At 41.0% G+C, this 24,722-nt stretch overlaps 1 protein-coding gene across 1 annotated transcript in view; it reads right to left on the bottom strand.

Moving 5' to 3' along the window:
• LOC105490168 (NCK adaptor protein 2) overlaps positions 1–24,722 on the bottom strand; it is a 278,398-nt gene that overhangs the window by 608 nt on the left and 253,068 nt on the right. The window lies entirely within an intron of this gene.

The following is a 24,722-nucleotide window of genomic DNA, read 5'->3' on the forward strand; positions in this document are numbered from 1 at the left end:
TCCCCGTGGTTTGAGTCTGCACTTACAGCTTTAATTTCCAGTCAGCTGTAACTCAGGACCACAAATGGCCAAATTGAAACGGCTCACTCACTTCCAAAAAGCATCTCACCAGTAGCTCCTAATTACAGAGCCCGAGTGCAAATAACCCTGCCTCGCTTGGAAGAGAAGTGAGGTCTCCTTCTCTCTGCTTATTTCGGATACCCTGGGTCACTGAACAACTAAATCTACACCGGAGGATGGCTGCTCCCATTTCCCAGGGGGCCTGGCAGAGGTCCCAAAAGGCAATTTCCCAGCCATGCCTCGTGTGGAGGTCCTGAGAAACTTTGGCTGAGATCAAGCCCCGCCTGGGCTGCTGCAATATTTTCCAGCCAGTTCCTCTCAAAAGTGAGAAGTGCGCAGACCATCTTAAAGGGAAAAAAAAGCTGTGCACAAATTAAGAATACAACTCAAAGGATCCTTTTTAAATAGCATTGCAAAAACAAACAAACAAAAAACCCCTAAAATCTTATTCCATGCAAATGCCCTTTAACTGCATTAGCACTGCAAGAGTTCTGTCTATATAACTGGTATAATTTAGAATGTGCCCGCAGCCCTGGTGCAGTTTGGGAATGAATCTATGCCTTATTTTTAGAACTGCTCTGCAAGGAGTTATAAAAGGATTCACACTCATACCTTCTTATTGCACCAGGCAGACCCGCCTCCTCTCGATTCTAACAATACCTCACCTAAAACCTGCTGTCCAGCATTTCTTTTGACCCTCACAACCATCCCTGAGGCTGGCAGGACTCCTCTAGAGTTTTCAGAAGTGAGAGAAGTCACTGGCCCAGGGTCACAGGAGTAATAGCCACAAGGTTGGACCCTACGCATTGCTGTTTTGGCAGGGCAAAAAGAATCCAACGGCAGTAATATCTTATGGTTCAGCCTAATGGAAGCTGGCCCAGAGCCTGGGATTTCTGACTCCCCATGGAATGTTTTTCTGTTAAGCTCAGATACTTCTAAAACAAAGTTAGGTTTGTTAAGTAACTCATGGGATATCTCTGTAATGAATTACTAGGTACCCATTAAAGTCGGGATTTAAAAGGATGTGGGAAATAAGTTTCCTTCATTATATTTTTAGAAAAAAACAAAACTAGGATTATACAGTTTTTACTTCTTTAATTTTTTTATTCACATACCTTCTATCAAATGGAAGTATAAGATAGATTGAGAGAAGTCTAGCTTCACCCTTGCTCTCTCCATCTTCCCCTCCTTCCTCTTAAAGATAAGGATGCTATTCATTATATAATTGATCCTTCTGTGATATAAATATATATATATATTTATATCCCCTCTTTCTTAGACAATGGCAACATATTATATTTACCTTTCTGTATTTTCTTTTTTTCTTTTTTTGAGATAGAGTCTCATTCATTCTTTTTTGCCCAGGATAGAGGGGTGTAGTGGTGCAGTCTCAGCTCACTGCACCTTCTGCCCCCAGGCTTAAGCTATTTTCCTGCCTCAGCCTCTGGAGTAGCTGGAATTACAGCCATATGCCACCACGCTCGGCTAAATTTTGTATTTTTAGTAGAGACAAGGTTTTGCCATGTTGGCCAGGCTGGTCCTGAACACCTGACCTCAAGCGATCCACCTGCCTCGGCCTCCAAAAATGGTGGGATTACAGGCATGAGCCACTGCACCCGGCCTGTATTTACTTTTCTCTACGTGCTTCTTTCAATTAACAATGTATCCTGGAGAACCCGGCATAGTCGGATCTAGAGATCTTCCTACTTTGTTTTGAAAGCTGCACAGAACTCCGCCTGTCTCCCACTGGTGGACATTTGGGGCCATCACAAATAATGCTGCTGTGAATACTCCTTTGCATATGTCTTTTGTGGGGTCTTGCCTTTTTTTTGAGAGAGAGAGAGTTTCGCTCTGTCACCTGGGCTGGAGTGCAGTGGTGCGATCTCGGCTCACTGCAAGCTCCGCCTCCCGGATTCACGCCACTCTCCTGCCTCAGCCTCCCAAGTAGCTGGGACTACAGGTACCCGCCACCACGCCCGGCTAATTTTTTGTATTTTTAGTAGAGACAGGGTTTCACCGTGTTAGCCATAATGGCCTCAATCTCCTGACCTCGTAATCTGCCTCATCCTCCCAAAGGGCTGGTATTACAGGCTCAAGCGCCCAGGATCTTGCCAATTTTTAAATAGATTCCTGGAAAGAACATTGCAAAAACAAAAGGTGAATGCATAGAGAATTTTATTAGCCACTGTAAAAGCCTCCTTTCACTTTCATAAGCTCCTGTTTCTCCAAGCCCACCCCTCACTGTGTACTACTCAACTCTGCGATTTGGTTAATCTGATAGTGAGACTTGGTAACTCAGGATAGTTTTTATTTGCATATCTCCTCTCTGGCCCACTTTTCTATAGGATTGTTGGTCTTCTCTATTTTCAGAAGTTTTTTCTTTAGTAGAGCTATTGATCCTTTTAGGTGTGAGTTGCTGATATTTACTGCCAGTGTGCCATTTGTCTTTTTTCTTTGCTTGAGGTGTTTCTTGTCATACGGATTTTCTCTTTTAAAAGTGGCATATAATCAAATACATAAATATTTTCCTATATTGCTTCTAGATTTTGAGTCATAGGTCAAAAGATCTCCCCTCTCCCAGGTGATGGAAGATAAGTTAACTTCAAAGGGAGTGAGACAGACAAGAGGAGCGCCGGAGCCAGACGGTGGGAGGAAGGACGTCGTGACTCCAGGGACACGGGGAGTGGGCTCCACAGGTAGTGGCTAAATAACAAGATGCCCAGCCTGGAGAGAGGCTCATGGGTGAGCCAGGGCAGGTGATCAGGTGTCAAAGGAAGTCCTGTAGGGACCCTGAGGGGGCTGAGATGAGACTAAAGACGGCCCCCAAGAAAAACGCACACTCATTCACAGGAAGCAGAGACAGCCCCAGGTTACACCAGGGCAGCCTCATGGCTGCTTACACCTCTCCCCAGAACAAAAAGTGGAAGAACAAAGCCCACTCCCCACTCCTTGCCCTGAGTTTTGGAGACATAGGTCAGACCTGTGATAGGGGAGGAGAGTTTTGAAACAGATATGAGATTGAGGTGCTACCTTGAACTAAATTTTTGTAACAGGAAGTGACCCTCAAATTATAGAATCTGCCCAAGGTGTTATGAATGGAGGCGTGACCCAGCTGGAGAAAGAGGTTGGATGTCACGTAACTCAGGGCAGTGATTGGAAAGCTCAAAGTCATTTTATGATTGTGTTCTGGTTGCACACACTTCGTCTTATTTAATCCGTAAAATAAGGTAGATATTATTGTCAAAATTTTATACTGGAGAAACTGAGGCTCAAAGAGTTAAGTGGCTTTCCCAAGTTCCTCTCCTAGTGAAGGTGTAACTCGAATTACTAACCAGTGGTCTTTGATTCCAAAGCCCATGCTGATGTCACTTCACAGTGTCTTCCCAACATGTGGCCCCAGCTGGCATATTGAACCTGTTCTACAAATTTTACTTCCAATGCTCCTCTGTTGAATAATTATGGTTAAATTCAAGAACATTAAAAATTAGCCAGTGTGGTGATGTGCACCTGTAATCCCAGCAACTCAGGAGGCAGAATTGCTTGAACCTGAGAGATGGAGGTTGTAGTGAGCCGAGATCGCACCATTGCGCTCCAGCCTGGGCAACAAGAGTGAAACTGTGTCTCCAAAAAAAAAAAAAAGTAAAAAGAACAGTATCATCTCAAATGGATTATTGGAAAAGAGATACTGTATACTCAACAGTAACTCTCCACAAATATAGAACAGGCTTATGCCGTGATCTGAAAAATCAAAGTGGGGTATTTCTTCTCTGCTTTTAAAGAATAAAGCAAATGTAAAAATAATTTCCTTGTAGTTCCACAATATAAAACCTAATTTGGAAAGGTCTGCCCCAGAGTTTGTCTATCAGGAAAAATAAGTAGCTAATGCCTGTGGAAAGTATGACATGGGCAGGTACATATCTTCACATCTGGAAACATAATTAGATTAGTCTCTTAATGTCTGACCACCAGATATAGTTCCCAGAGCTAAAACAATTACACCATAGAATGCATGCCTTAATCCAAAGCGCCATATCTTCAACTGAGCCACAAAGTCACCACCTCAGAGGAGACAGAAAAACACAGAACATAAATGTCTGAGTGTACAGATGTTCCTCACCTGACAATGACGGGTCTACGTCCCACCCAATAAGCCTATTGTAAGTGGAAAGTATTCAGTTGAAAAAGCACTTTATACACCTATCTTACTGAACATCATAGCTCAGCCTAGCCTACCCTCAACATGCTCAGAACACATACGTTAGCCTACAGCTGGGCAAACTCAGCTAACACAAAGCCTGTTTTATAGTAAAGTGTTGAATATCTCATGTAAAAGTATTGTACCACATGTCACTAGCCCAGGACGGGATCAAAATTCAAAATCCAAACAAAGTAAGGTTTCTACTGAATGCATATTGCTCTTGCACCATTGTTGGTGCAGACATTCTGCAAACAGCCCAATATCTCAGTCAGCAAGTACCTTTTGTGTGCCTTTGGGTACTGAGCATGATGCTAAGTACTGACAGGGACCAAAAGAGACAATGATACAGTAAATTACATTAGGGACTTTAAAGCAAGTTATGATATAATGACGACACAGAAGTTAGGGATGAAACCCTTACATGTGAAATAGAGACAAGCTAGTCAGAGTGAGAGAGCATATGCTGGAAGTGGAGTGCCTTAAAGTAAGGATACAACCTTTTCTCCTTCCTGCTGGTTCAGATATGTATGTGATGGTAAGAGCTGAATTAACTACCTTGGACCCAGAGTGAACTCTATTCTCTTTTTTTTTTTTTTTTTTTTTTTTTTTTTGAGACGGAGTCTCGCTCTGTCGCCCAGGCTGGAGTGCAGTGGCCGGATCGCAGCTCACTGCAAGCTCCGCCTCCCGGGTTTATACCATTCTCCTGCCTCAGCCTCCCGAGTAGCTGGGACTACAGGCACCCGCCATCTCGCCAGGCTAGTTTTTTTGTATTTTTTAGTAGAGATGGGGTTTCACCATGTTAGCCAGGATGGTCTTGATCTCCCGACCTCGTGATCCGCCCATCTCGGCCTCCCTAAGTGCTGGGATTACAGGCTTGAGCCACTGTGCCTGGCCGTGAACTCTATTTTGAGCATGGCAGGGCCACCCAACCAGCCCTGGCCTGCCTACCTCCTCACAAATATGTGAAAGAGAAATAAACTTCTAGCTTGTTTAACACACTGTATTTTGGGGAGTCCTTATTCCAGCCAGCTGAACTCTCCTAATTAATACAGGTGCTCAATGGGGAGAGGAAGAGGGGTACATTAGTAACAAAAAAGGCCTTGTTCTGGAAAAGGTTAGTGTCCAGTGGAAGTAATAGAATTGTGAGCAAATAAGAAAATAGAATTGTGAGCAAATAAGAACATTTGAAAGATACTATAATAGAACCATGATGTGTGTGTGGTGACCCATTTTAGCCATTTGGCATTTGTTTCTCTACTTGACAAGCCCAGATAGAAACCAAGGTCCCACATGGCTCAGTCTCATCTGAGCATTAGATTTAAAGAAACACTTTGGGCCTGGCATATATTAAAAGTAATTTCAGCCCTCCCTTGCCTCCTCAAAAAAAAAATATTTTAAATGACCCAACTTATTCTGCACAACAGCAATTTTATAAATTTCCTTTCTTCTCCAGTTTTCCTGCCCCCTGAAGCTGCCCCAGGATTTCTCATTCCATAAGTCTTTCACTGTAACGTCCTATGAGCGGCACTCTCAGAAACTAGGCCTAGTGGATTCTCTTTCCTCCTCCTTCTGTGTCTCATGGTCCTGACTGTGGTTGGTACTGAGACTTGCTCTTCTCTAATCAAACTGTGTCAGGCAGCTTTGGATGGTAAAAAGTTCTGGAAGAACCAATAGGATAATTTCTTATAGGCAAGATTCTCTACTTCTTTACACTAGCTTTTGAGAATCTGTAGATAATTTTCAGAGGAGACTCTTAAGGTATTTATACTCTAAAGGGAAGTCAACACGTACAGAAGCCTTTTTAAGGTTAACAATTAAAACATCGTGATCATGTATTGGAAAAGAGAGCACTCGTGGAGGACAGGGACCTGTGCTCATGAGGACTGAGTGAGCAGAGCTTACTCCTGGGACTGCAACGGTCAAAGTCACAGCACAGTCACTCTTGGCCTAAGAGGCTCTGTTTACTCTAAGTCTGTCCTACTTGATAGGTGGTCACTGTTGGATACCTCTGCCTTGACCCAACTGCCCAGTCATTAGCCAAATGACCCAGTGTATTTAACACTGATTGGCCAGAATCAAACACTGTCTCTTTAGCGACATTGAAAATGCCTCGCTAATCCGTGCTTCCGTGTTCATTGCAGCGTTATTCACAATGGTCAAGAATGGAAACAACCTAAGAGTCCATTGACAGGTGTATGAGTAAAGAAATTGTGATTAGATATATAATAATACCACATACATATGCACTATATATATATGTGTGTATACACACACACACACACCACACACACACAATGGAATACTAAGGAGATCCTGCCATCTGTTGCAACATGGATGAACCTGGAGGACCTTATGCTAAGTGAAACAAGCCAGGCACAGGAAGAAAAATACTGCATGAGCTCACTTATACGTGGAATCTATTAAAGTTGAAAGCACAGAAGCGGAGAGTGGAAGGGTGCTACCAGGAGCCAGGGGGTGAGGGGAAATAGGGAGGTATTGGTCACAGGGTGCAAACTTGCAGTTATGAATGATTCTGGAGACCTAATGTATAGCAGGGTGACCATAGTTAACAATCATATATTGAATACCAGGAATATGCTAAGAGAATAGATCTCAAGTATTCTTGTTGCCAGAAAGGGGTCCACATCTAGACCCCAAGAGAGGGTTCTTGGGCCTCACACTTGAAAGAATTCAGGGCGAGTCCACAAAGTGACAGCAAGTTTATTAAGAAAGTAAAGGAATAAAAGAATAGCTACTCTGGCCAGGCACAGTGGTCCACACCCAGCACTTTGGAAGGCTGAGGTGGGTGGATCACATTTGGCCAGGAGTTTGAGACCAGTCTGGCCAATATGGCAAAACTCCATCTCTACAAAAAATACAAAAATTAGCCAGGTGTAGTGCAGGTGCCTGTAATCCCAGCTACTCAGGAGGCTGAGGCAGGAGAATCACTTCAACCCAAGAGGCAGAGGCTGCAGTGAGCCGAGATCACACCCTGCACTCCAGCCTGGGTGACAGAGCAATGCTCTGTCTCAAAATAAAAAAAAAAAGAAGAAGAAGAACGACTACTCCACAAGTAGAGCAGCAGCATGGGCTACTCGCCTAAGTATACTTATGGTTATTTCTGATTATATACCAAACAAGGGGTGGATTATTCATGAATTTTCTGGGAAAGAGGTGGGCAAATCCCAGAACTGAGGGTTCCTCCCCTTTTTAGACCATATAGGGTAACTTCTGGACATTGCCATGGCATTTGTAAACTGTCATGGCACTGGTGGGAGTGTCTTTTAATATGCTAATAAATTAGAATTAGAGTATAATGATCAGTGAGGACAAACAGAGGTCACTCTCATCGCCATCTTGGTTTTGGTGGCTTTTGGCCAGCTTCTTCACTGCTTGCTGTTCTATCAGCAAGGTCTTTGTGATCTGTACCTTGTGCCGACCTCCTGTCTCATCCAGTGACTAAGAACACCTAACCTGGGAATGCAGCCCAGTAGGTCTCAGCCTTATTTTATCCAGCCCCTACACAAGGTGGAGTTCCTCTCGTTCAAACGCTGCTGACATTCTCACCACACACACAAAAGTAACTATGTGAGATGATACATATTCATTGTGGTAATCATTTCACAATGTATACATACATCAATTTTTATGGAGATTATTGACAATTTTTAATTGTCAATTACCTCCACAAAGCTGAAAAAAATAATAAAATAATAAACTTTTTTAAAAGAAAAAGAAATGGCCTCCCTAGAGAGCTTCTTATCCTAAGACTACTATTTTCCTTTCTTTAAAATATAATAGTGTAATGCAAGGATGTTCACAACAAATGGCCAAATGAAAAAGCAGATGACAAAACAGGGTATACTTTGGGGTTTAATTATTATAAGACAAACCACACGCACCCCAACACACTGAAGAAAGAAAAGACTAGAACTAGGCCAGGAGAGTTGGCTCACGCCTGTAATCCCAGCACTTTGGGAGGCCAAGGCGGGCAGATCACAAGGTTACGAGATAAAGACCACGGTGAAACCCCATCTCTACTAAAAAATACAAAAAATTAGCCGGGCGTGGTGGCGGGTGCCTGTAGTCCCAGCTACTCGCAGGCTGAGGCAGGAGAATGGTGTGAACCTGGGAGGTAGAGCTTGCAGTGAGCCAAGATTGCGCCACTGCACTCCAGCCTGGGCAACAGAGCAAGACTCCATCTCAAAAAAAAAAAAAGAAAAAAAGAAAAGACTAGAACTAAAATACTGTGGTTTCCTCTGGGTGGTATGATTATAAACAATTTTTAATTATTTCTTTCTACTTATATACATTCTCCAATTTTTGTGCAATGGATTGTTTTTCCTCCTGATTAATGGTACCATTCCATGATATTATTTCAGTTAGATCAACTTTTGTTCATTTTGCTTTGAAAGAGGAAAAGCATTGGGGACCAACAGATGGGTCTTCATGGAAGTCAGTATGCCACACTTTGCAGGGGACATTGGAAGAGGGAGAAGCCACCTCAGAAATGTTCAGTAAGGATCTGGGGGAACATGTACAAATATTTAACTGAGGGCCTAGAATGAACACATCTACCATTATCTTGTGGGTTCTTTATCTAGGCTTATAGTCATTTTCTCATATGAAATCTTTTAAAAGAAAAATTACATTAAGATAATCGTAAAGATTTCAAGTCATCATGTGTGTGGGCTGTTTATTTTCTCACCTGAAGTGATAATTGCCTCTTTGTGACATCATAATTGCTTGCTGGAGAACTGATTATCATGTCACCAACAGAAGATTAAGCCTTCAAGTAAGGGGAAGCTGCAGGAGCAGATGAGCCCCCAGGAAATCAGGATTCAATTTTCATGCAAATGTCAATGTTAATAAAGGCAAAGGGAGGAAAGGTTGGCCATTTGACTTTCATAGCATGTCTGTTACTCTCACCAAATGGGTTCACAGTATTTTCTATGAGCTGCAAGTGTGCCTTTAATTTTCTCCAACCTAACCCCGACATACTGTCTGCTGATTAATTCCATGATAGAACACACATACATCACACTTCTTTCCTGCTGGGTGGGCCAAGGACAGACTGGTGCTAGATGCGGGTGGGGGACGGGCAAGCAGTGTGAAGCAAGCTTGAGGAAGTCATGAATCTTTGACTCACATTCACTGTTTAAACAGAAAATACAGCCAGTTATATTTAATTGAACTGTTGCCTTTCCTAGATAGAAAGAGAGCTTAAAGTGTTTCCCTGCTGAAAGCAATTTTACTAATTTTATTTATTTATTTTTTTGTATTATGAAGTATACCACCTATTTTCTCCCTCCTTGGTGTTTATTTATTGTTAAAATCATTGCATGGTAAAATCTCAAATACTGAAAGACCCAAGGGGTAGGCTATAGATTATAATTAACAAAATATGCTGGTTAATGGAAGATTAAAATGGAAAGACTCTTGTTTTTATCTTCATCTTGAAAATAAAACCATTTACAAATACAGGTTGGATAGATGGGCTGAGTTAACCGACTTGTTTTTTTTTTTTTTTTTTTTTTGCATCTGTCCTTTAGATTAGGCCTAAGGCATTGTTTTCCACTTAAAAGGTCAGACCTTAACAACTGCAGGAAAGGCCTGTGGATTGCGACTATTACCTCACCATGGAAGGAGCAGGATCAAATGACGCTGGCATATGCTAAGCTTTCATTTTTGAGATCGTAGGTTTCCTGTTAATCATATTTTCTTTCCTCAATCCTTTGAGCTACTTCAGAAGGTAATTTCACTGTTGCCCTTTCTATAACCCCAACTCAAAATAGGCTAGATTCATGATGTGGTAACACACAACCCCAAATCTCAATGGCTTAGCACTAAAAGCTTATTTCTTGCTCCCCCAAAGCCCTTTATCCTCCACAGGCAGCTGTTGACTGTGCGAGTCTTCAGGATCCAGAGTTTTGTCAAACCTGTAGCTCTACCATCTTTATATGAGGAGGCCACCACCGTTCACACCAAACAGAAGGCAAGAGATTGAAGAACTGGGCTCCCTACTGCCATGGCTGGAAAGTGATCCACTCATTCCTCCTGCTCATGTTGCAGGACTTTTCCTTAGTTCAACTAAAGACAGGGTCCTTGTCACACGACCATGAAAAATTAGGCTCGTGGACAATTTGAAGAGTGAGAAAAATGGGATTTATCGGGCAAAAAGGGAAACAGGGACTCTCAGCAGAGCGAGAGTCCTGCTAGTACATGCTTCCTGCCTCACAGATTGAATTCCAGTTTCCACCCAGGAAGAGGAGGGGCCAGGCTCCTCCCGACTGCAAATGGCGGAACTTCTGTGGCTGCACCCCAGTGCACACTACCAGTGTACAGGCTGGTTGGAGTTATTCCGGGAACTCCTTTACACTTGACTGTCTCATTCACATATCTGACCAGATGTAGTCATGTGGTCCCAGCCAGCTGCAAGGGACTTGTAGGTGTAGTTTTACATGTTCCCATCAAGGAAGAATATAAAACAGACTTGGTGAACATATAGCACCATCTCTTTTTTATCAGTCTTTTTAAACACTAAGTGAAAAGAAGTAAATGCCTTTTTATTGAGAGGTGTGGGAGCTCATGAACGGATGCACTCTATGAACAAAGAGCAAGGTGTGGTTTTCAGACTACTGTCTAAAGTCATATGTATGCACCCCAGATCTACACAACCTGTACCTCTGGAGTGGGAGCCCAGGAATCTGCATCTTACTAACCTTTCCGTGTAAGTCTTCTGCATTAAACTTTGAGAAATAAATCAGACGCTCCTGGAAAAAAAGAGTGGGGGCAGAGTTCCACTGCCACAGAGGTTTAAAAACACTCAGTTCTATGTTGCCCATTTGGTTATTCACAACATGCTTTGATATGTAAAAGACTCTGACCAAGAGCCTTTAGAGGGTCTTCGAATCATGGCAGTGTGAAGAGGTCAGCAATCTCTGTCTGTAATAATGCATATAATACTGCACAAGATTGTCTGAAATAACAACCTGTAATATAATACTGACAAGATTGTCTGAAAAAACCACCTTAGGGTACTAAAAGTCAAATAAAGATGGACAATGAGTGAAGACTCGTTTTTGAGACAGAGTCTCACTCTGTCACCCAGGCTAGAGGGCAGTGGCACAGCCTCAGCTCACTGCAACCTCTGCCTCCTGGGTTTGAGCAATTCTCCTGCCTCAGCCTCCTGAGTAGTTGGGATTACAGGCACATGCCCATGCCCAGCTAATTTTCTGTATTTTAATAGAAACAGGGTTTCACCCATGTTGGCCAGGCTGGTCTCAAAATCCTGACCTCAGATGATTCACCCACCTTGCCCTCCCAAAATGCTGGGATTACAGGGATGAGCCACCCCACCAGGCCTGAAGACACATTCTTAATAAAAGTGCTAGAGTTTGTGTAAAAGTCTGTGGCCTTATTGCCTGGGGCTGCTTCCCTACCCCCTTGTCCATAGCTTTGTTAGCAAAAGTGGTAGTTTGACCATTGTTGTGATGGTTGCAAAAATCAGCAACTTTATTGCCAGAATAAATATTCCTTTTGGGGGCTGGAGTTGGGGTGAAAACTCCCTGTGACTTTGTTGGCAGAGTGATGAACTTGATTGAGAAAGAAGAAGGTGACAAAGACTTTCTCCTTCACCAAACTTTAGTCAGCTCCTCTGTGCCTGATTTAACCCTCATTGTTGGGCCTCCTCCTCATGCCTGCACAGCTCAATTTTAGTGAGAAGCCTACTAAGTCATTTTAGCAAGAATTCCTCACCTCAATATCTGATCACTGTCAATATCTGATCAAATTCCTCATCCTGAGGTAGGAGAATAGGTCTGGAGGCAGGGAACCTAAGACTGTTTCATGCCAACTTCCTAGAACTAAATTGAAAGGAAAACCCCTAACTTTTCAAATTAAGTAACAAAAGGACCAGAGACTATTCCCTTTGACCTTTTCTGTGAGGCAGATGGGAAATTGACTATATGCCACAAATCAGACTGATTGTGGGTGGAGTTTTGGTTTGCAACTTTGTAACTTCACCCTAGCTTCTGATTGGTTGCTTTTTGCAACCAATCAGATGTTTGCAGAGGAGTGTGACCTTTGTAACTTCACTTCAGCCTCTGGTTGGCTGCTTTCTGCAACTGGTCAGACTGATTGCAGGCCACCACTTCACTTACATGTGGTGAGCATGAAGTGGCCAATGGGAAACTTCTAGGGGGTGTTTGGACCCAAGAAGATTCTGTATCCAGGCCCTTGAACCACTGCTCAGGTCTGCTCCCACACTGTGGAGTGTACTTTCATTTTCAATAAATCTCGGCTTTTGTTCTTTTGTTGCTTCATTCTTTCTTTGCTTTGCTGGGTGTTTTGTCCAATTCTTTGTTCAAAATGCCAAGAACCTTGACAAGTTTCAGTCACGACCCTCTGTGACAATCCCATGTCATCTCTTAAGTAATATCTGATCCCTCTGGCCTGCTCTATTAGTCTGTTCTCACACTGCCAATAAAGACATACCCAAGACTGGGTAATTTGTAAAGGAAAGAGGTTTAATTGACTCACAGTTCCACATGGCTTGGGCAGTCTCACAATCATGGTGGAAGCGAAAGAGGAGCAAAGACACATCTTTCATGGCAATAGGCAAAAGAGCATGTGCAAGGGAACTCCCCTTTATAAAACCATCAGATCTTGTGAGACTTATTCACTATCATGAGAACAACATGGGAAAGACCTGCCCTCATGATTCAATTACTTCCCACTGAGTCCCTCTCACAACACATGGGAATTATGAGAGCTACAATTCAAGATGAGATTTGGGTGGGGACACAGCCAAACCATATCATTCCACCCCTGCCCACTCCCAAACTTCATGTCCTCACATTTGAAAACCAGTCATGCCTTCTCAACAGTCCCCCAAAGTCTTAACTGATTTCAGCATTAACTCAAAAGTCCACAATCCAAAGTCTCATCTAAGACAAGCCAAGTCCCTTCCACCTATGAGCCTGAAAAATCAAACAGCAAGTTAGTTACTTCCTAGATATAATGAGGGTACAGACATTGGGTAAATAGACCCATTCCAAATGTGAGAAAGTGGCCAAAATGAAGGGGCTACAGGACCTATGCAAGTCTGAAATCCAGCAGGACAGCCAAATCTTAAAGCTCTGAAATAATCTCATTTGACTTTATGTCTCACATCCTGGTCATGCTGATGCAAGAGTACAGCCTCCCTCCAGGCTGCTTTCATTGGTTGCTGTTGAGTGTCTGAGGCTTTTCTAGGTGCATGGTACAAGCTGTTGGTGAATCTACCATTCTGGGGTCTGGAGGATGGTGGCCCTCTTCTCACAGCTCCACTAGTCAGTGACTCAGTAGGGACTCTGTGTGAGGGCTTCAACCCCATATTTCCCTTCTGCACTGCCCTAGCAAAGGTTCTCCATGAGAGCCCCACCCCTGCAGCAAACTTCTGCCTGGATATCCAGGCATGTCCATACGTCCTCTGAAATCTAGACAGAAGTTCCAAAACCTTAATTCTTGACTTCCATGCACCCATAGGATTAATACCATGTGTAAACTGCCAAGGCTTGGGGCTTGTACCCAATGATGCCACAGCCTGAGCTGTACCTTGTCCCCTTTTAACCATGGCTGGAACAGCTGACACATAGAGGACCAAGTCCTTAGGTGGCACACAGCAGGGAGAACTGGGCCTGACCCATAACACCATTTTTTCCCCCTAGTCCTCTAGACCTGTGATGGGAGGGCTGCCACAAAGGTATCTGACATTCCCTGGAGATATTTTCCCCATTGTCTTGGTGATTAACATTCAATCCTTGTTAGTTGTGGAAATTTCTGTAGCAGGCTTGAATTTCTCCCCAGAAAATGAGATTTTCTTTTCTATTGCATTGTCAGGCTACAAATTTTCCAATTATGTTCTGCTTCCTCTTGAAAACCTTGTTGCTTAGAAATTTTTTTCTGCAAGATACCCTAAATCATCTCTCTCAAGTTCAAAGTTCCACATATCTATAGAGCAGGGGCAAAATGCCTCCAGTCTCTTTGCTAAAGCACAGCAAAAAAGACCTTTACTCCAGTTCCAAACAAGTTCCTCTTCTCTGTCTGAGACCACCTCAGTCTGGACCTTATTGTCCATATTGCTGTTAGCATTTTGGGCAAAACCATTGAACAAGTCTCTAGGAAGTCCCAAATTTTCCCACATCTTCCTGTCTTCTTCTAAGCCCTCCAAACTGTTCCAAGCTCTGTCTGTTATCTGGTCCCAAAATCGCTTCCATGTTTTTGGGTATCTTGACAGTAGCACCCCTCTCTACCGGTACCAATTTACTGTATTAATCTGTTCTCATGCTGCTAATAAAGACATACTCAAGATTGAGTAATTTTGGAAAAAAGATTAATGGACTCACAGTTCCACATGGCTGGGGAGGTTGCACAATCATGGCAGAAGCGAAGGAGGAGCAAAGGCACATCTTACCACGGCAACAGGCAAGAGAGTGTGTGCAGGGGAAGGGCCCTTTATAAAACCATCAGATCTTGTGAGACTTATTCAGCATCATGAGAACAGCACAGGAAAGACCCATCCCCATGATTCAATTTCCTCCCACTAGATCCATCCCACAACAGGTGGGAATTATGGGAGCAGCAATTCAAGATGAGATTTGGGTCGGGACACAGCCAAACCATATCACCTACCTTTAGCAAGAATACTTTTAGGTTAGTTTAGTAAGAATTTTCACTACCCTTAATGTCTCCCATTTGTAATTTTTTCATACACTATATCCCTACAACCTCCTCCTTGGCTAAAAATTCTCACTTGTCTTTGCTGTATTTGGAATTGAGCATACCATATACTGAGGTCTCTTGTCTCATTTTGCAATAGTTCCTGAATAAAATCTGTTTTACTTCTTTGGTTATGTGCAGCTCTGGTTTCTTTTACAAAGGAAAGTCTGCAGTTTCACTAGCCTGAGACTGGGGACCTGATTAAAGCAAGCAATGAGACAACTAGCAATTTAACAAGAAAGTCTTAGAAATAAGAGAGCCACAGAAAAAATAAGATAAGCCCTTCACATGGTACTGGGCAACTGGAAAACTACTCAGCATGGAAGAGAGACTCAAGAGAACTTGACAAAAAGTGAAAGCCTAGGGACACTTGAAATTATGATGCATTCTTCAACCTATACACAGATACCTCAGCAGAGGGTGTAAGCCTTACAGACTCGAAGTGTTTGAGCACCGTCTAAAACATTGGCTTACTGTAGAGCTACGCAGACATGGGACAGCCCTTAGGTAAGGCCAAAAAATATAAAGAAGCATAAAAACATTAGTAGATTAATATCTGGCACAGCATAGGGGAGACAGACTTCAGAGTTTAAATCCAGGCAATGATAAACAACATCTACCTTAAGAAAAATAAAACAAAATATACAGTTGCTATAATATATTATACAAAAAGTCCAATTTTAGTTTAAAAATTACTGGACTGAAAAAAAAGCCCAAAAATGTGTGACTCATATTCAGGAAGAAAAAATTGTCAAAATGCACTGACTCTGGATAAGCATAGATTTTTGATTCAATAGATAAAGGTTTCAAAGTATCTGTTATAAATATGTTCAAAGAATTAAAGGAAAACATCACAATGACTCAATAGAGAATCTCAGTAGAAATAGAAACTATAAACAAATTAAAAGCTAGTTCTAAAGTTGAAAACAATAACCAAAGTGAAAAAAAAAGAAGACTTAGATGGACTCAACTGCAAATTGCAGATAACAGAATAATAAATAAATAAATTTAAAGATTGATCCATAGAAACTAACCAATAGAAACTACTCTCTGATGAACGGAGAGAAAAAATATTGAAGAATAATAAACAGAGCCTCAGATATCTATAGGAAAACATCAAGTATACTAGGAGAAAAGAGGGAGGAAGAAGCAGAAAAATATTTGAAAAAATAATTATCCAAAATTCACAATTTGATGATAAACATTATAGATTCAAGATGCTCAACAATCCTTAGATAGAAAAAACACAGACAGAGATCCCCAGATAGGCAGATAGTCATATAGTTGTAAGCAAAAGAAAATGAGAAAATGTTGAAAGCAGCAAAAGAAAAGGACTCCTCGCATATAGTGGACCATTAATAAGATTAACAATTGTTTTCTCATCAGAAACAATGAAGGCCAGAAGGCCATGGAATTGCATATCCAACATGCTAAAACTCAGCTGTCAACCAAGAATTCTACATCCAGTGTGATTCTTCCTCAAACATGAAAGTGAAAGTGAGGTGTTCCCAGATGAATAAAAACTGAAATAACTCTTGCTGGTAGACCTGGTCTTTAAGAACTATGAAAGGAAGTTCTTCATAATAAAATAAGTTAGATCTTTACATGTAGGAATGCATAAAGAACACAAGTCATGGTAAATATATGGCCAAATCTAAGACTTTATTTTTTGATTTCTTTGATAATTGTAAGATTATTTAAAGCAATAATTCTAACATTTTATTGCTGAGTTTGCAACATATATAAATCAATCTTTATGATGATTACAGTACAAAAAATAAACAGAGAAAATTGAGTTACACTGGAGGAAAGTTGGTATATATTATTGAAATTAAATCAATGTACCCTGAGAAACATTGTGATACATTGAAGATGCAGTTAAAATTCTAAGAACAATGACTGTAAAGCAATATAGAACCAAAAACATAGCTAAAAATAAAATATTTAAAATGGAACATCTACAAATATTTGTTTAACACAAAAGAAGACAATAAAAAGAAACAGATGCTCTGTACTACCTTTACAACTTTTCTGTAAATTTCAAACTATTCTAACACACATAAAAGTTTACTTTAAAAGAGGAGCAGAGAAACAAAACTGACATGAGATATATGGAGAGTAAACAACAAAATAATAGGGGTAGATTCTATGTCATCATTAAAATGTTTACTGTGAATAGACTAAGCACTCTTATCAAAAGATAAAATTGTCAGAATGAATGAACAATGAAGATCCAATGATATGCTATCTTCAAGAGGCACATTTTATATTTAAATACAGGGTAGGAAAAGGTATACCATGGAAACAGTCATCATCAGAGAGCTGAAATGGCTATATTAATATCAGACAAAATTGAATTCAAGAAAATGCATAGTTTTAGAGGCAAAAAGGAACATTTCATAATAATAAAAGAGTCAATGCATCAAGAAACATTTCATAATAATAAAAGAGTCAATGCATCCAGAAGAAATAACAATGATCAATGTGTATGCACTTGACAATAGAGTTCAAAATTATATGAAGCAAAATCTAAATAATTGAGAAAATTATCAATTCAACACTTATAGTTGGAGATTTTAATAAGCCTTTCTCAGTAATTGATATAACAGTTAAACAGAAAAATAAGTAAGCATATGACAGCACTATAAACCAAATTGACCAACTGGCACATTATACTGCTCCACTGAACAGAAGAGTGTACACATTCTTCTCAAATGCACATTGAATTAACCAGGAGTTGGCAGATTTTTTTAGTAATGGGCCAGATAGTAAATATTACAGGCTCTGCAGGCCACATATGGTCTCTATCACATATTCTTCTTTATGTTTTTTATTTGCTTTTTTCAACTCTTTAAAAATGTAAAAAAAGAAACCAAAAAACCATTTTCAACTCCCAGCCTATACTAAAACAGGCTGCAAGCCAGATTTGGCTCATGGTTCATAGTCAGCTAGCCCCTGAGCTAACCTGAGCAACAAAAACAAAGAAGACATAAATTGACCAAATCAAGAATGATAGAGGAAACATCACTATAGACCCTATGGTAACTGAAAGTATTAGAAGAGGTTAGTATGAACCACCTGATGTTAACATATTAGACCATTTTTATGGACAAGAAAAACTCCTAGAAAGACACAAATCTTACAAAATCTTTTTAAATTATGAGATTTCTTCTGTGGTTTGAATTCAAAATCTAAAATCTTCCGCAAAAAAAGCCCAAGTCCACATGACTTCACTGGTGAATTCTACTAAACCTTTAAGGAAGAAATAATCCAAGTCTTACATAAACTCTCTTAGAAAATAGAGAAGGAGGGAATGTTTCCTGGCACATTTTAAGATGCCTGTGTTATCTCATACTAAAGCCAGCAAATATATGACAAGAAAAGACAACTACATATTCTGTTCCTCATAGATATAGATGCAAAATTATTTTTGAAATTTAGTAAACTGAATCCAGCAGCATATTCAAAGGATTATATTCAGTAATTAAGTGGATTTTATCCCAGAAATGCAAGATTGGTTTAACATTTGAAAATTACTTAATGTAATGCACCACATTAATAAAGAAAAAGAAAAGAAAATGTGTGATCAAAATAGATGCAGAAAAATCCTCTAACAAAATTCAGCACTTATTCATGATAAAAAAAAACTCCAGCAAACCAGCAGTAGAAGAGACTCTCTTTAACCTAATAAACAACATCTTCAAAAGGCCACAGCTAACAACATACTTAATAGTGAAAGATGGACTTAATCTCTAAGTTGGGAACAAGGCAAGAATGTCCACCACTACTTCTATTGAACATCGTACTGAAAATTTAAGCCACAGCAATTAAGGATGAAAAAGAAAGAAAAGGTATCCAGATCAGAAAGGAAGAAACTATCACTATTTTCAGATGACTTTATCTTGCATATAGAAATGTTTAAGGAAATTACTAATAAATTACTAGAGCTAATAAGCAACTTCAGCAAGACTGCCAGATATAAGATCAATCTATAAAAATTAATTGTATTTCTATGCAGTAGCAATTAACAATTTCAAAATAAAATTAAGAAAGCAATTTTATTTACAACAACATCAAAAAGAATAAAATACTTAAGAATAAATTAAAAGAAAAAAGGGTAACCCTTGTACACTGAAAACTATGAAACAGTGTTGAAAAAAATTAAAGAAGTCCTAAATAAATGGAAGGACACCACAAGTTCATGGACTGGGAGATTTACTATTGTTGAGATGGCAATACTCCCCCAAGTTAATCTACAGATTATATGCAATCTGTATCAAAATCTCAGTTATTGGCCAGGCACAGTGGTTCACTTCTCCTATCTCAGCACTTTGGGAGGCCAAGGCTGGTGGATCACCTGAGGTTAGGAGTTCGAGACCAGCCTGGCCAACCTGGTGAAACCCTGTCTTTACTAAAAATACAAAAAGTTAGCCAGACATGGTGGTGGGTGCCTGTAATCCCAGCTACTTGGAAGGCTGAGGCAGGAGAATCACTTGAATCTGTGAGGTAGAGGTTGCAGTGAGCCAAGATTGCACCATCGCATTCCAGTCTGGGCAACAAGAGTGAAACTCCATCTCAAAAAAAAAAAAAAAAACTCAGTTGTCTTATTTGCAGAAATTGGTAAGCTGATTCTAAAATTCATGTGGAAATTCAGGGACCCTATATAACCAACAGAATTTTGAAAAAGAAGAAAAACATTGGAGGACTCATGACAACTGTAAAACCTATTACAAAACTATCATAATCAATACTGCATAGGTACTAGCAGAAACATAGATCAATGGAATAGAATATGGAATCTGGAAATAAACCTGCACATTTATGGTTGATTGATTTTCAACAAGTATGCTAAGACAATTCAATAAAGAAAGCGTAGTATTTTCAACAAATGGTAGAGGAACAACTGAATATCCACATACCAACGAATGAAGTTGGTACCCTTCTTCACTTCATACACAAAAGTAGACTCAAAATGAATTATTAACCTAAATGCAAAAGTTAAAACTACAAAACTCTTAGGAGAAAATATAAGAGCAAATCTTCATGACCTTGTGCTAGGCAAAACCTTCTTAGATATGATACCAAAAAGATGAGGGACAAAAGAAAAACTAGATAATACGGACTTTCTCAAAATTCTCAAAATGTTTGTGCTTCAATGAATACCATCAAGAAAGTGAAAGGACAACACACAGAATAGGAGAAAAAATAGAGATATAACAGAAAAAATAGGTAAAAGAAAAATAACTATTTTTTTTAAAGGACAAAGAATTTGAATAGACATTTTTTCCAGAAAAGATACACAAATGGCTGATAAACACAAGAAAAGATGCTGAACATCATTAGCCATCATGGACCCACAAATCGAAACACATGTACATACTACTTCATACCTCCTACAGTGGCTATGGTCAAAAAGACAGATGTAACCAGTGTTGGCAAGGATATGGAGAAGTCAGCACTCATACACTGCTGATGGAAATATAAAATGGTATAGTCACTTTGGAAAACAGTCTAGTAGTTAAACATAGAGTCACCACATGACCCCAGCAAGTCCACTATCAGAATTGTTCCCACTCCCCAAATACACCTGAAAGAAATGAAAACATATGTCCACACAGAAACTCATACATGAATATTTCTAGAAGCATTAATCATAACAAAGAGTGGAAACAACCCAAATGTTCATCAACTGATGAATGGTTAAGTAAAGTGAGGCATCTGTACACAATGGAATATTATTCAGTAATAAAAAGAAGCAGGTGCTGACGCATGCTACAACATGAGTGAAATTTGAAAACATCATGCTGAGTGATAGAAGCCAGCTACAAAACACCACATAGCGTATTGTTTCATTTACATTGCATTCTAGCATAGGCAAATTCAGAGACAGAAAGCATTATTAGTGGTTGCCTGGGGCTGGAGAAAGAAGGGATAGAGGGTGGGAACGGAGGGAGGTAGGGGCAACTGAGGTGAAATGGGAAGTGATTACTCAACATTTATTTATTTATTTGAGATGCGGTCTCACTCTGTCACCCAGGCTGGGGTTCAGTAGTGTGATCTTGGCTCACTGCAACCTCTGCCTCCCAAGCTCAAGCAATCCTCCCACCTCAGCCTCCTGAGTAGCTGGGACCGGCCTTGACCTCCCAAAGTTCTGGGATTACACCATGCCTGGCGGGGAGTGATTACTAATGGTGTGCAAATTCTTTGGGGGGTGATGAACTTATTTACAAATTGATTGTGATTATAGTTTCACAACTCTATACATACATTAAAATTCATTTGCCTGGGCACGGTGGCTCATGCCTATAATCCCAGCACTTTGCGGGGCCAAGGTGGGCAGATCACCTGAAGTCAGGAGTTTGAGAACAGCCTGATGAACATGGTGAAACCCTGTCTCTACTAAAAATATGAAAGAGGCTGAGGCAGGAGAATTGCTTGAGCCCAGGAGATGGAGGTTTCAGTGATCTGAGATCACACCACTGCACTCCAGGCTGGGCGACAGAGTGAGACTCTGTCTCAAAAATAAATAAATAAATAAATAAAAATTCACTGAATTGTTAAAAAGAAAAGCCAAAGTGCATGTATAGGCGTACTATGGATTTTATACTCTAATTGGTCTTGGAGGGTCTAAATACTGAGCCTCTGGTGTGTCCATGCACTGCGCTAGGCAGTGGGAATATAAAAACAAGTTTATTCCTTACTGAGTGCAGAGTAGTACATAGTACATATCATGAACTCATATGTTAGTACAACATTGACAAGTCTAAAAATAGAGAATTTTAAAAATAACACAGAACAAATTCCACATATTTTTCTTGTGCTCTATTCTGCCTCTTTCTGTCCACTGATTTTGAAGCCACTTCAGAATCCTTCAGATTTCTAAGGCTATCTGTATGAACTGCTAGTTAACCAGGGTTTCTGGTACTAGGATGCCACATACCAGAGGTAACCTGTAATAAGCTAGACCTCTCTGACCAGGTGTCCAGGATTAGCTTTAAGCCCACAGGAAGTATTTTGGCTTCATGATGCTGGGTTGTTTTATGTATTTTCCAGATTGCATTGACTATAAATTTCCATTAGTGTGTAGCAGGTTCCTATTCTTCTCTGCAAGTGGCTGATATATTGCTAAAGGTGGTGCCAGCCGGCTCTGCAACTCCCCAGGCCATGTTGGAGGCACAGCTGCCCACGGATACAGCACAGCACAGCACCAAGTGCCCCAACAGGCTGGTGGCCACAACTGGGTTCAAATCATTAGTCTTGTCTCCACCAGCCACTCTTCCCATGTTAAACCCTAATAACTAGAAGATGATTCCTTCTGCTAGCCTTCCCACCTTCTCTCCAGGAGCCTGGGATAAGGCTTCAATAAAAACTTCTGTATATGTTCCTCTCATAAGCTTCTTAGAGAAAGGTTTCTCTGTGCAGCCCAGGCACAGAACTGTCTGTAAGATGTGTACTGCCAGTGTAATGTTTGGTACAGCTAATGTCTCTCAGCCAGAGACTCACAAACTGGGACTTTCAAAAACAAACTAATTTTTTTCCTGCCATCTATTACTAGTAGAAGAAAGCAGATTGTAGTAACAAAAAAATTGTGCCAGGAATGTTTTTTTAAAAAGATTTTTTGAAAACTGTCCAGGGTAGTTATAGACAGAAGTGATCTTTACGTGAATGGCTTAATTTGCAGAGGAGTGGTCAGCTTCCCACACTCTTATGAAAGTTCACCTCTAGATATTTATTTTTCAGCTCAACACTTTCCCAATGTGAAAATGTAAATACATTAAGTTACACGGCTTTTACTACTGTCGAAGCAGTGTCATTTGTCTCGGGTAATACCTGAGGTTTGTTGTCTCACGCCAAGGAAAACAAGGACGCTGACAAACAAGAAGAGAGGTTAAGAGCAAAGGTTTTAATAGTTGAAAGAAAGAGAAAAGATCTCTCTCCTGAAGAGAGAGGGGCTACCGAGTGGGTCTTCCAGTCTGTGGTAAAACGTACGGGGTTTTACAGATGAGCTTGAGGAGGCAGTCTCCGATTTACACAGGGCCCAAAAGATTGGTTGGACCAGGTGTTTTATTTACATAGCGCGTGAAGAAGCTGCAGCCCCAACCTAATCTTTCACTATGCAGATAAGTTCTTTACCTGGCCAGTGCCATGTTGCCTGCTTTTTTACTGTGCACATGGTGACAAAGAAAAGGGAAGATCGAGCCTGTATGTTGAACATACCTGGCTTCCAGGTAGCCTTTTCCTATTGGCACAGCTGCTGGCATTCAGCTGTGCAAGCTTCCAGCTTGCTTATCTATGTCTGAAGCTCAATTTTACAGGCTGCTCTTTGTTAGAAAAGAAATTATTTGGGGAGTGCTCTTTGTTAAAAGGGAAACCTTAGTGAGGACTCTCTTACCCTCACTAACTGCCTAAATAATTTCTTTTTAGCTGCTGTATCACTGTTATATGAAAGAGTTAACCGGTCTTCTCCTGTGACAGCTCATTACTTGTGGGAACTTGTTCTGAAAGAGGATACAAGGGCACCAGCCCACAAGTTTGTGATGAGGACACTGGTGGGTGGCACCCACTGCCTCGTGATGGTGTTGGTGCTGAGTAGCTGGGGTGGGACCCGAGGGGTGGGTGGCCAGTCTGAGGACACAAGGTGCCTCTCAGGAGAAAGAGCAAACATGAGACAAAAATGGGGAAGAGAGTACTGAAAGGAAGAAGGAGATGCACCTAACTCCAAATATACCCGGAGATGCCCAGGGCCCCTGAAGCATGCCTTCTCTGCCAGAATGTGCCAGGGCCCCTGAAGCATGCCAGAACGTGCCATTTCCAAGCTGTCTAGTATGCCAGAACATGCCATTTCCAAGCTGTCTAGTATGCAGCCAAGGCCATGGATGAGGGACCTAACCCTAACTCACCACCATCCTTGTCACTCTGAGCCGTCACCTTTGGAAACTACTAGAGGTTCCTTGAGCTCTGCCTGAAGCTCCCCCCATATTCCCGACCCTTTCTCCCAGCTTGTTCCTACCTCCATTTCAGAAATTCATCCCTGCCTCCTCCCTCAGACTGTGACAGATGACCCCCCCTCCCCATGTCCACAGCACTGGCTTCTCACTCAGGACCCCAGCCACCCTGCCTGCTGTGTGCTCCCCCAGTGACCCCTTTCTGGCAACATTAGACCCCGAGTGCTTGGTATTGCTCTTATTCACCTTTCCTTTCCCAGTGCCCAGCATAGAAGAGACCCTAACAAATGAGAAAAATGGTTTGTGAACAAAGGAGTTGAATATCTTACTGTATCATACTTACAAAAATACAGCAAATCAGTCTTTATTGCTCTGAGTAAATACACCACTAAATTTGGGAAAATATGTATTATTTTCCAAGGGCTTTGCCACAGATGCACTCCTTTGGCGTCAACAGCCAGGGTGTTGCACACTGGGTGTAAGAAGCACACTACCTCCATGTTGCTTGATTGGCCCAAGAAGAAGAATGGACATGAGTTTCAGAGTTGGTGGGAATTTATGGCTGGCCCAAATCTGGGGAACATGCAAGCAGTTGGTGGAAACAGAATGATGAAATGCGTTTGACATGTGTGAGCTGACAGGCTGGGAAAGGTGAAAGGAGATTGCCCTGAGGAGTGAGCCAGCATCTGGGACAGGATGCATGGGCATGCCTAAGTCCTGCCACAACTTCAACATGGCTGAAAAGCTCACCTTTTCCC

This window comes from Macaca nemestrina, chromosome 13 (assembly GCF_043159975.1).
Source record: "Macaca nemestrina isolate mMacNem1 chromosome 13, mMacNem.hap1, whole genome shotgun sequence".
NCBI lineage: Eukaryota > Metazoa > Chordata > Mammalia > Primates > Cercopithecidae > Macaca > Macaca nemestrina.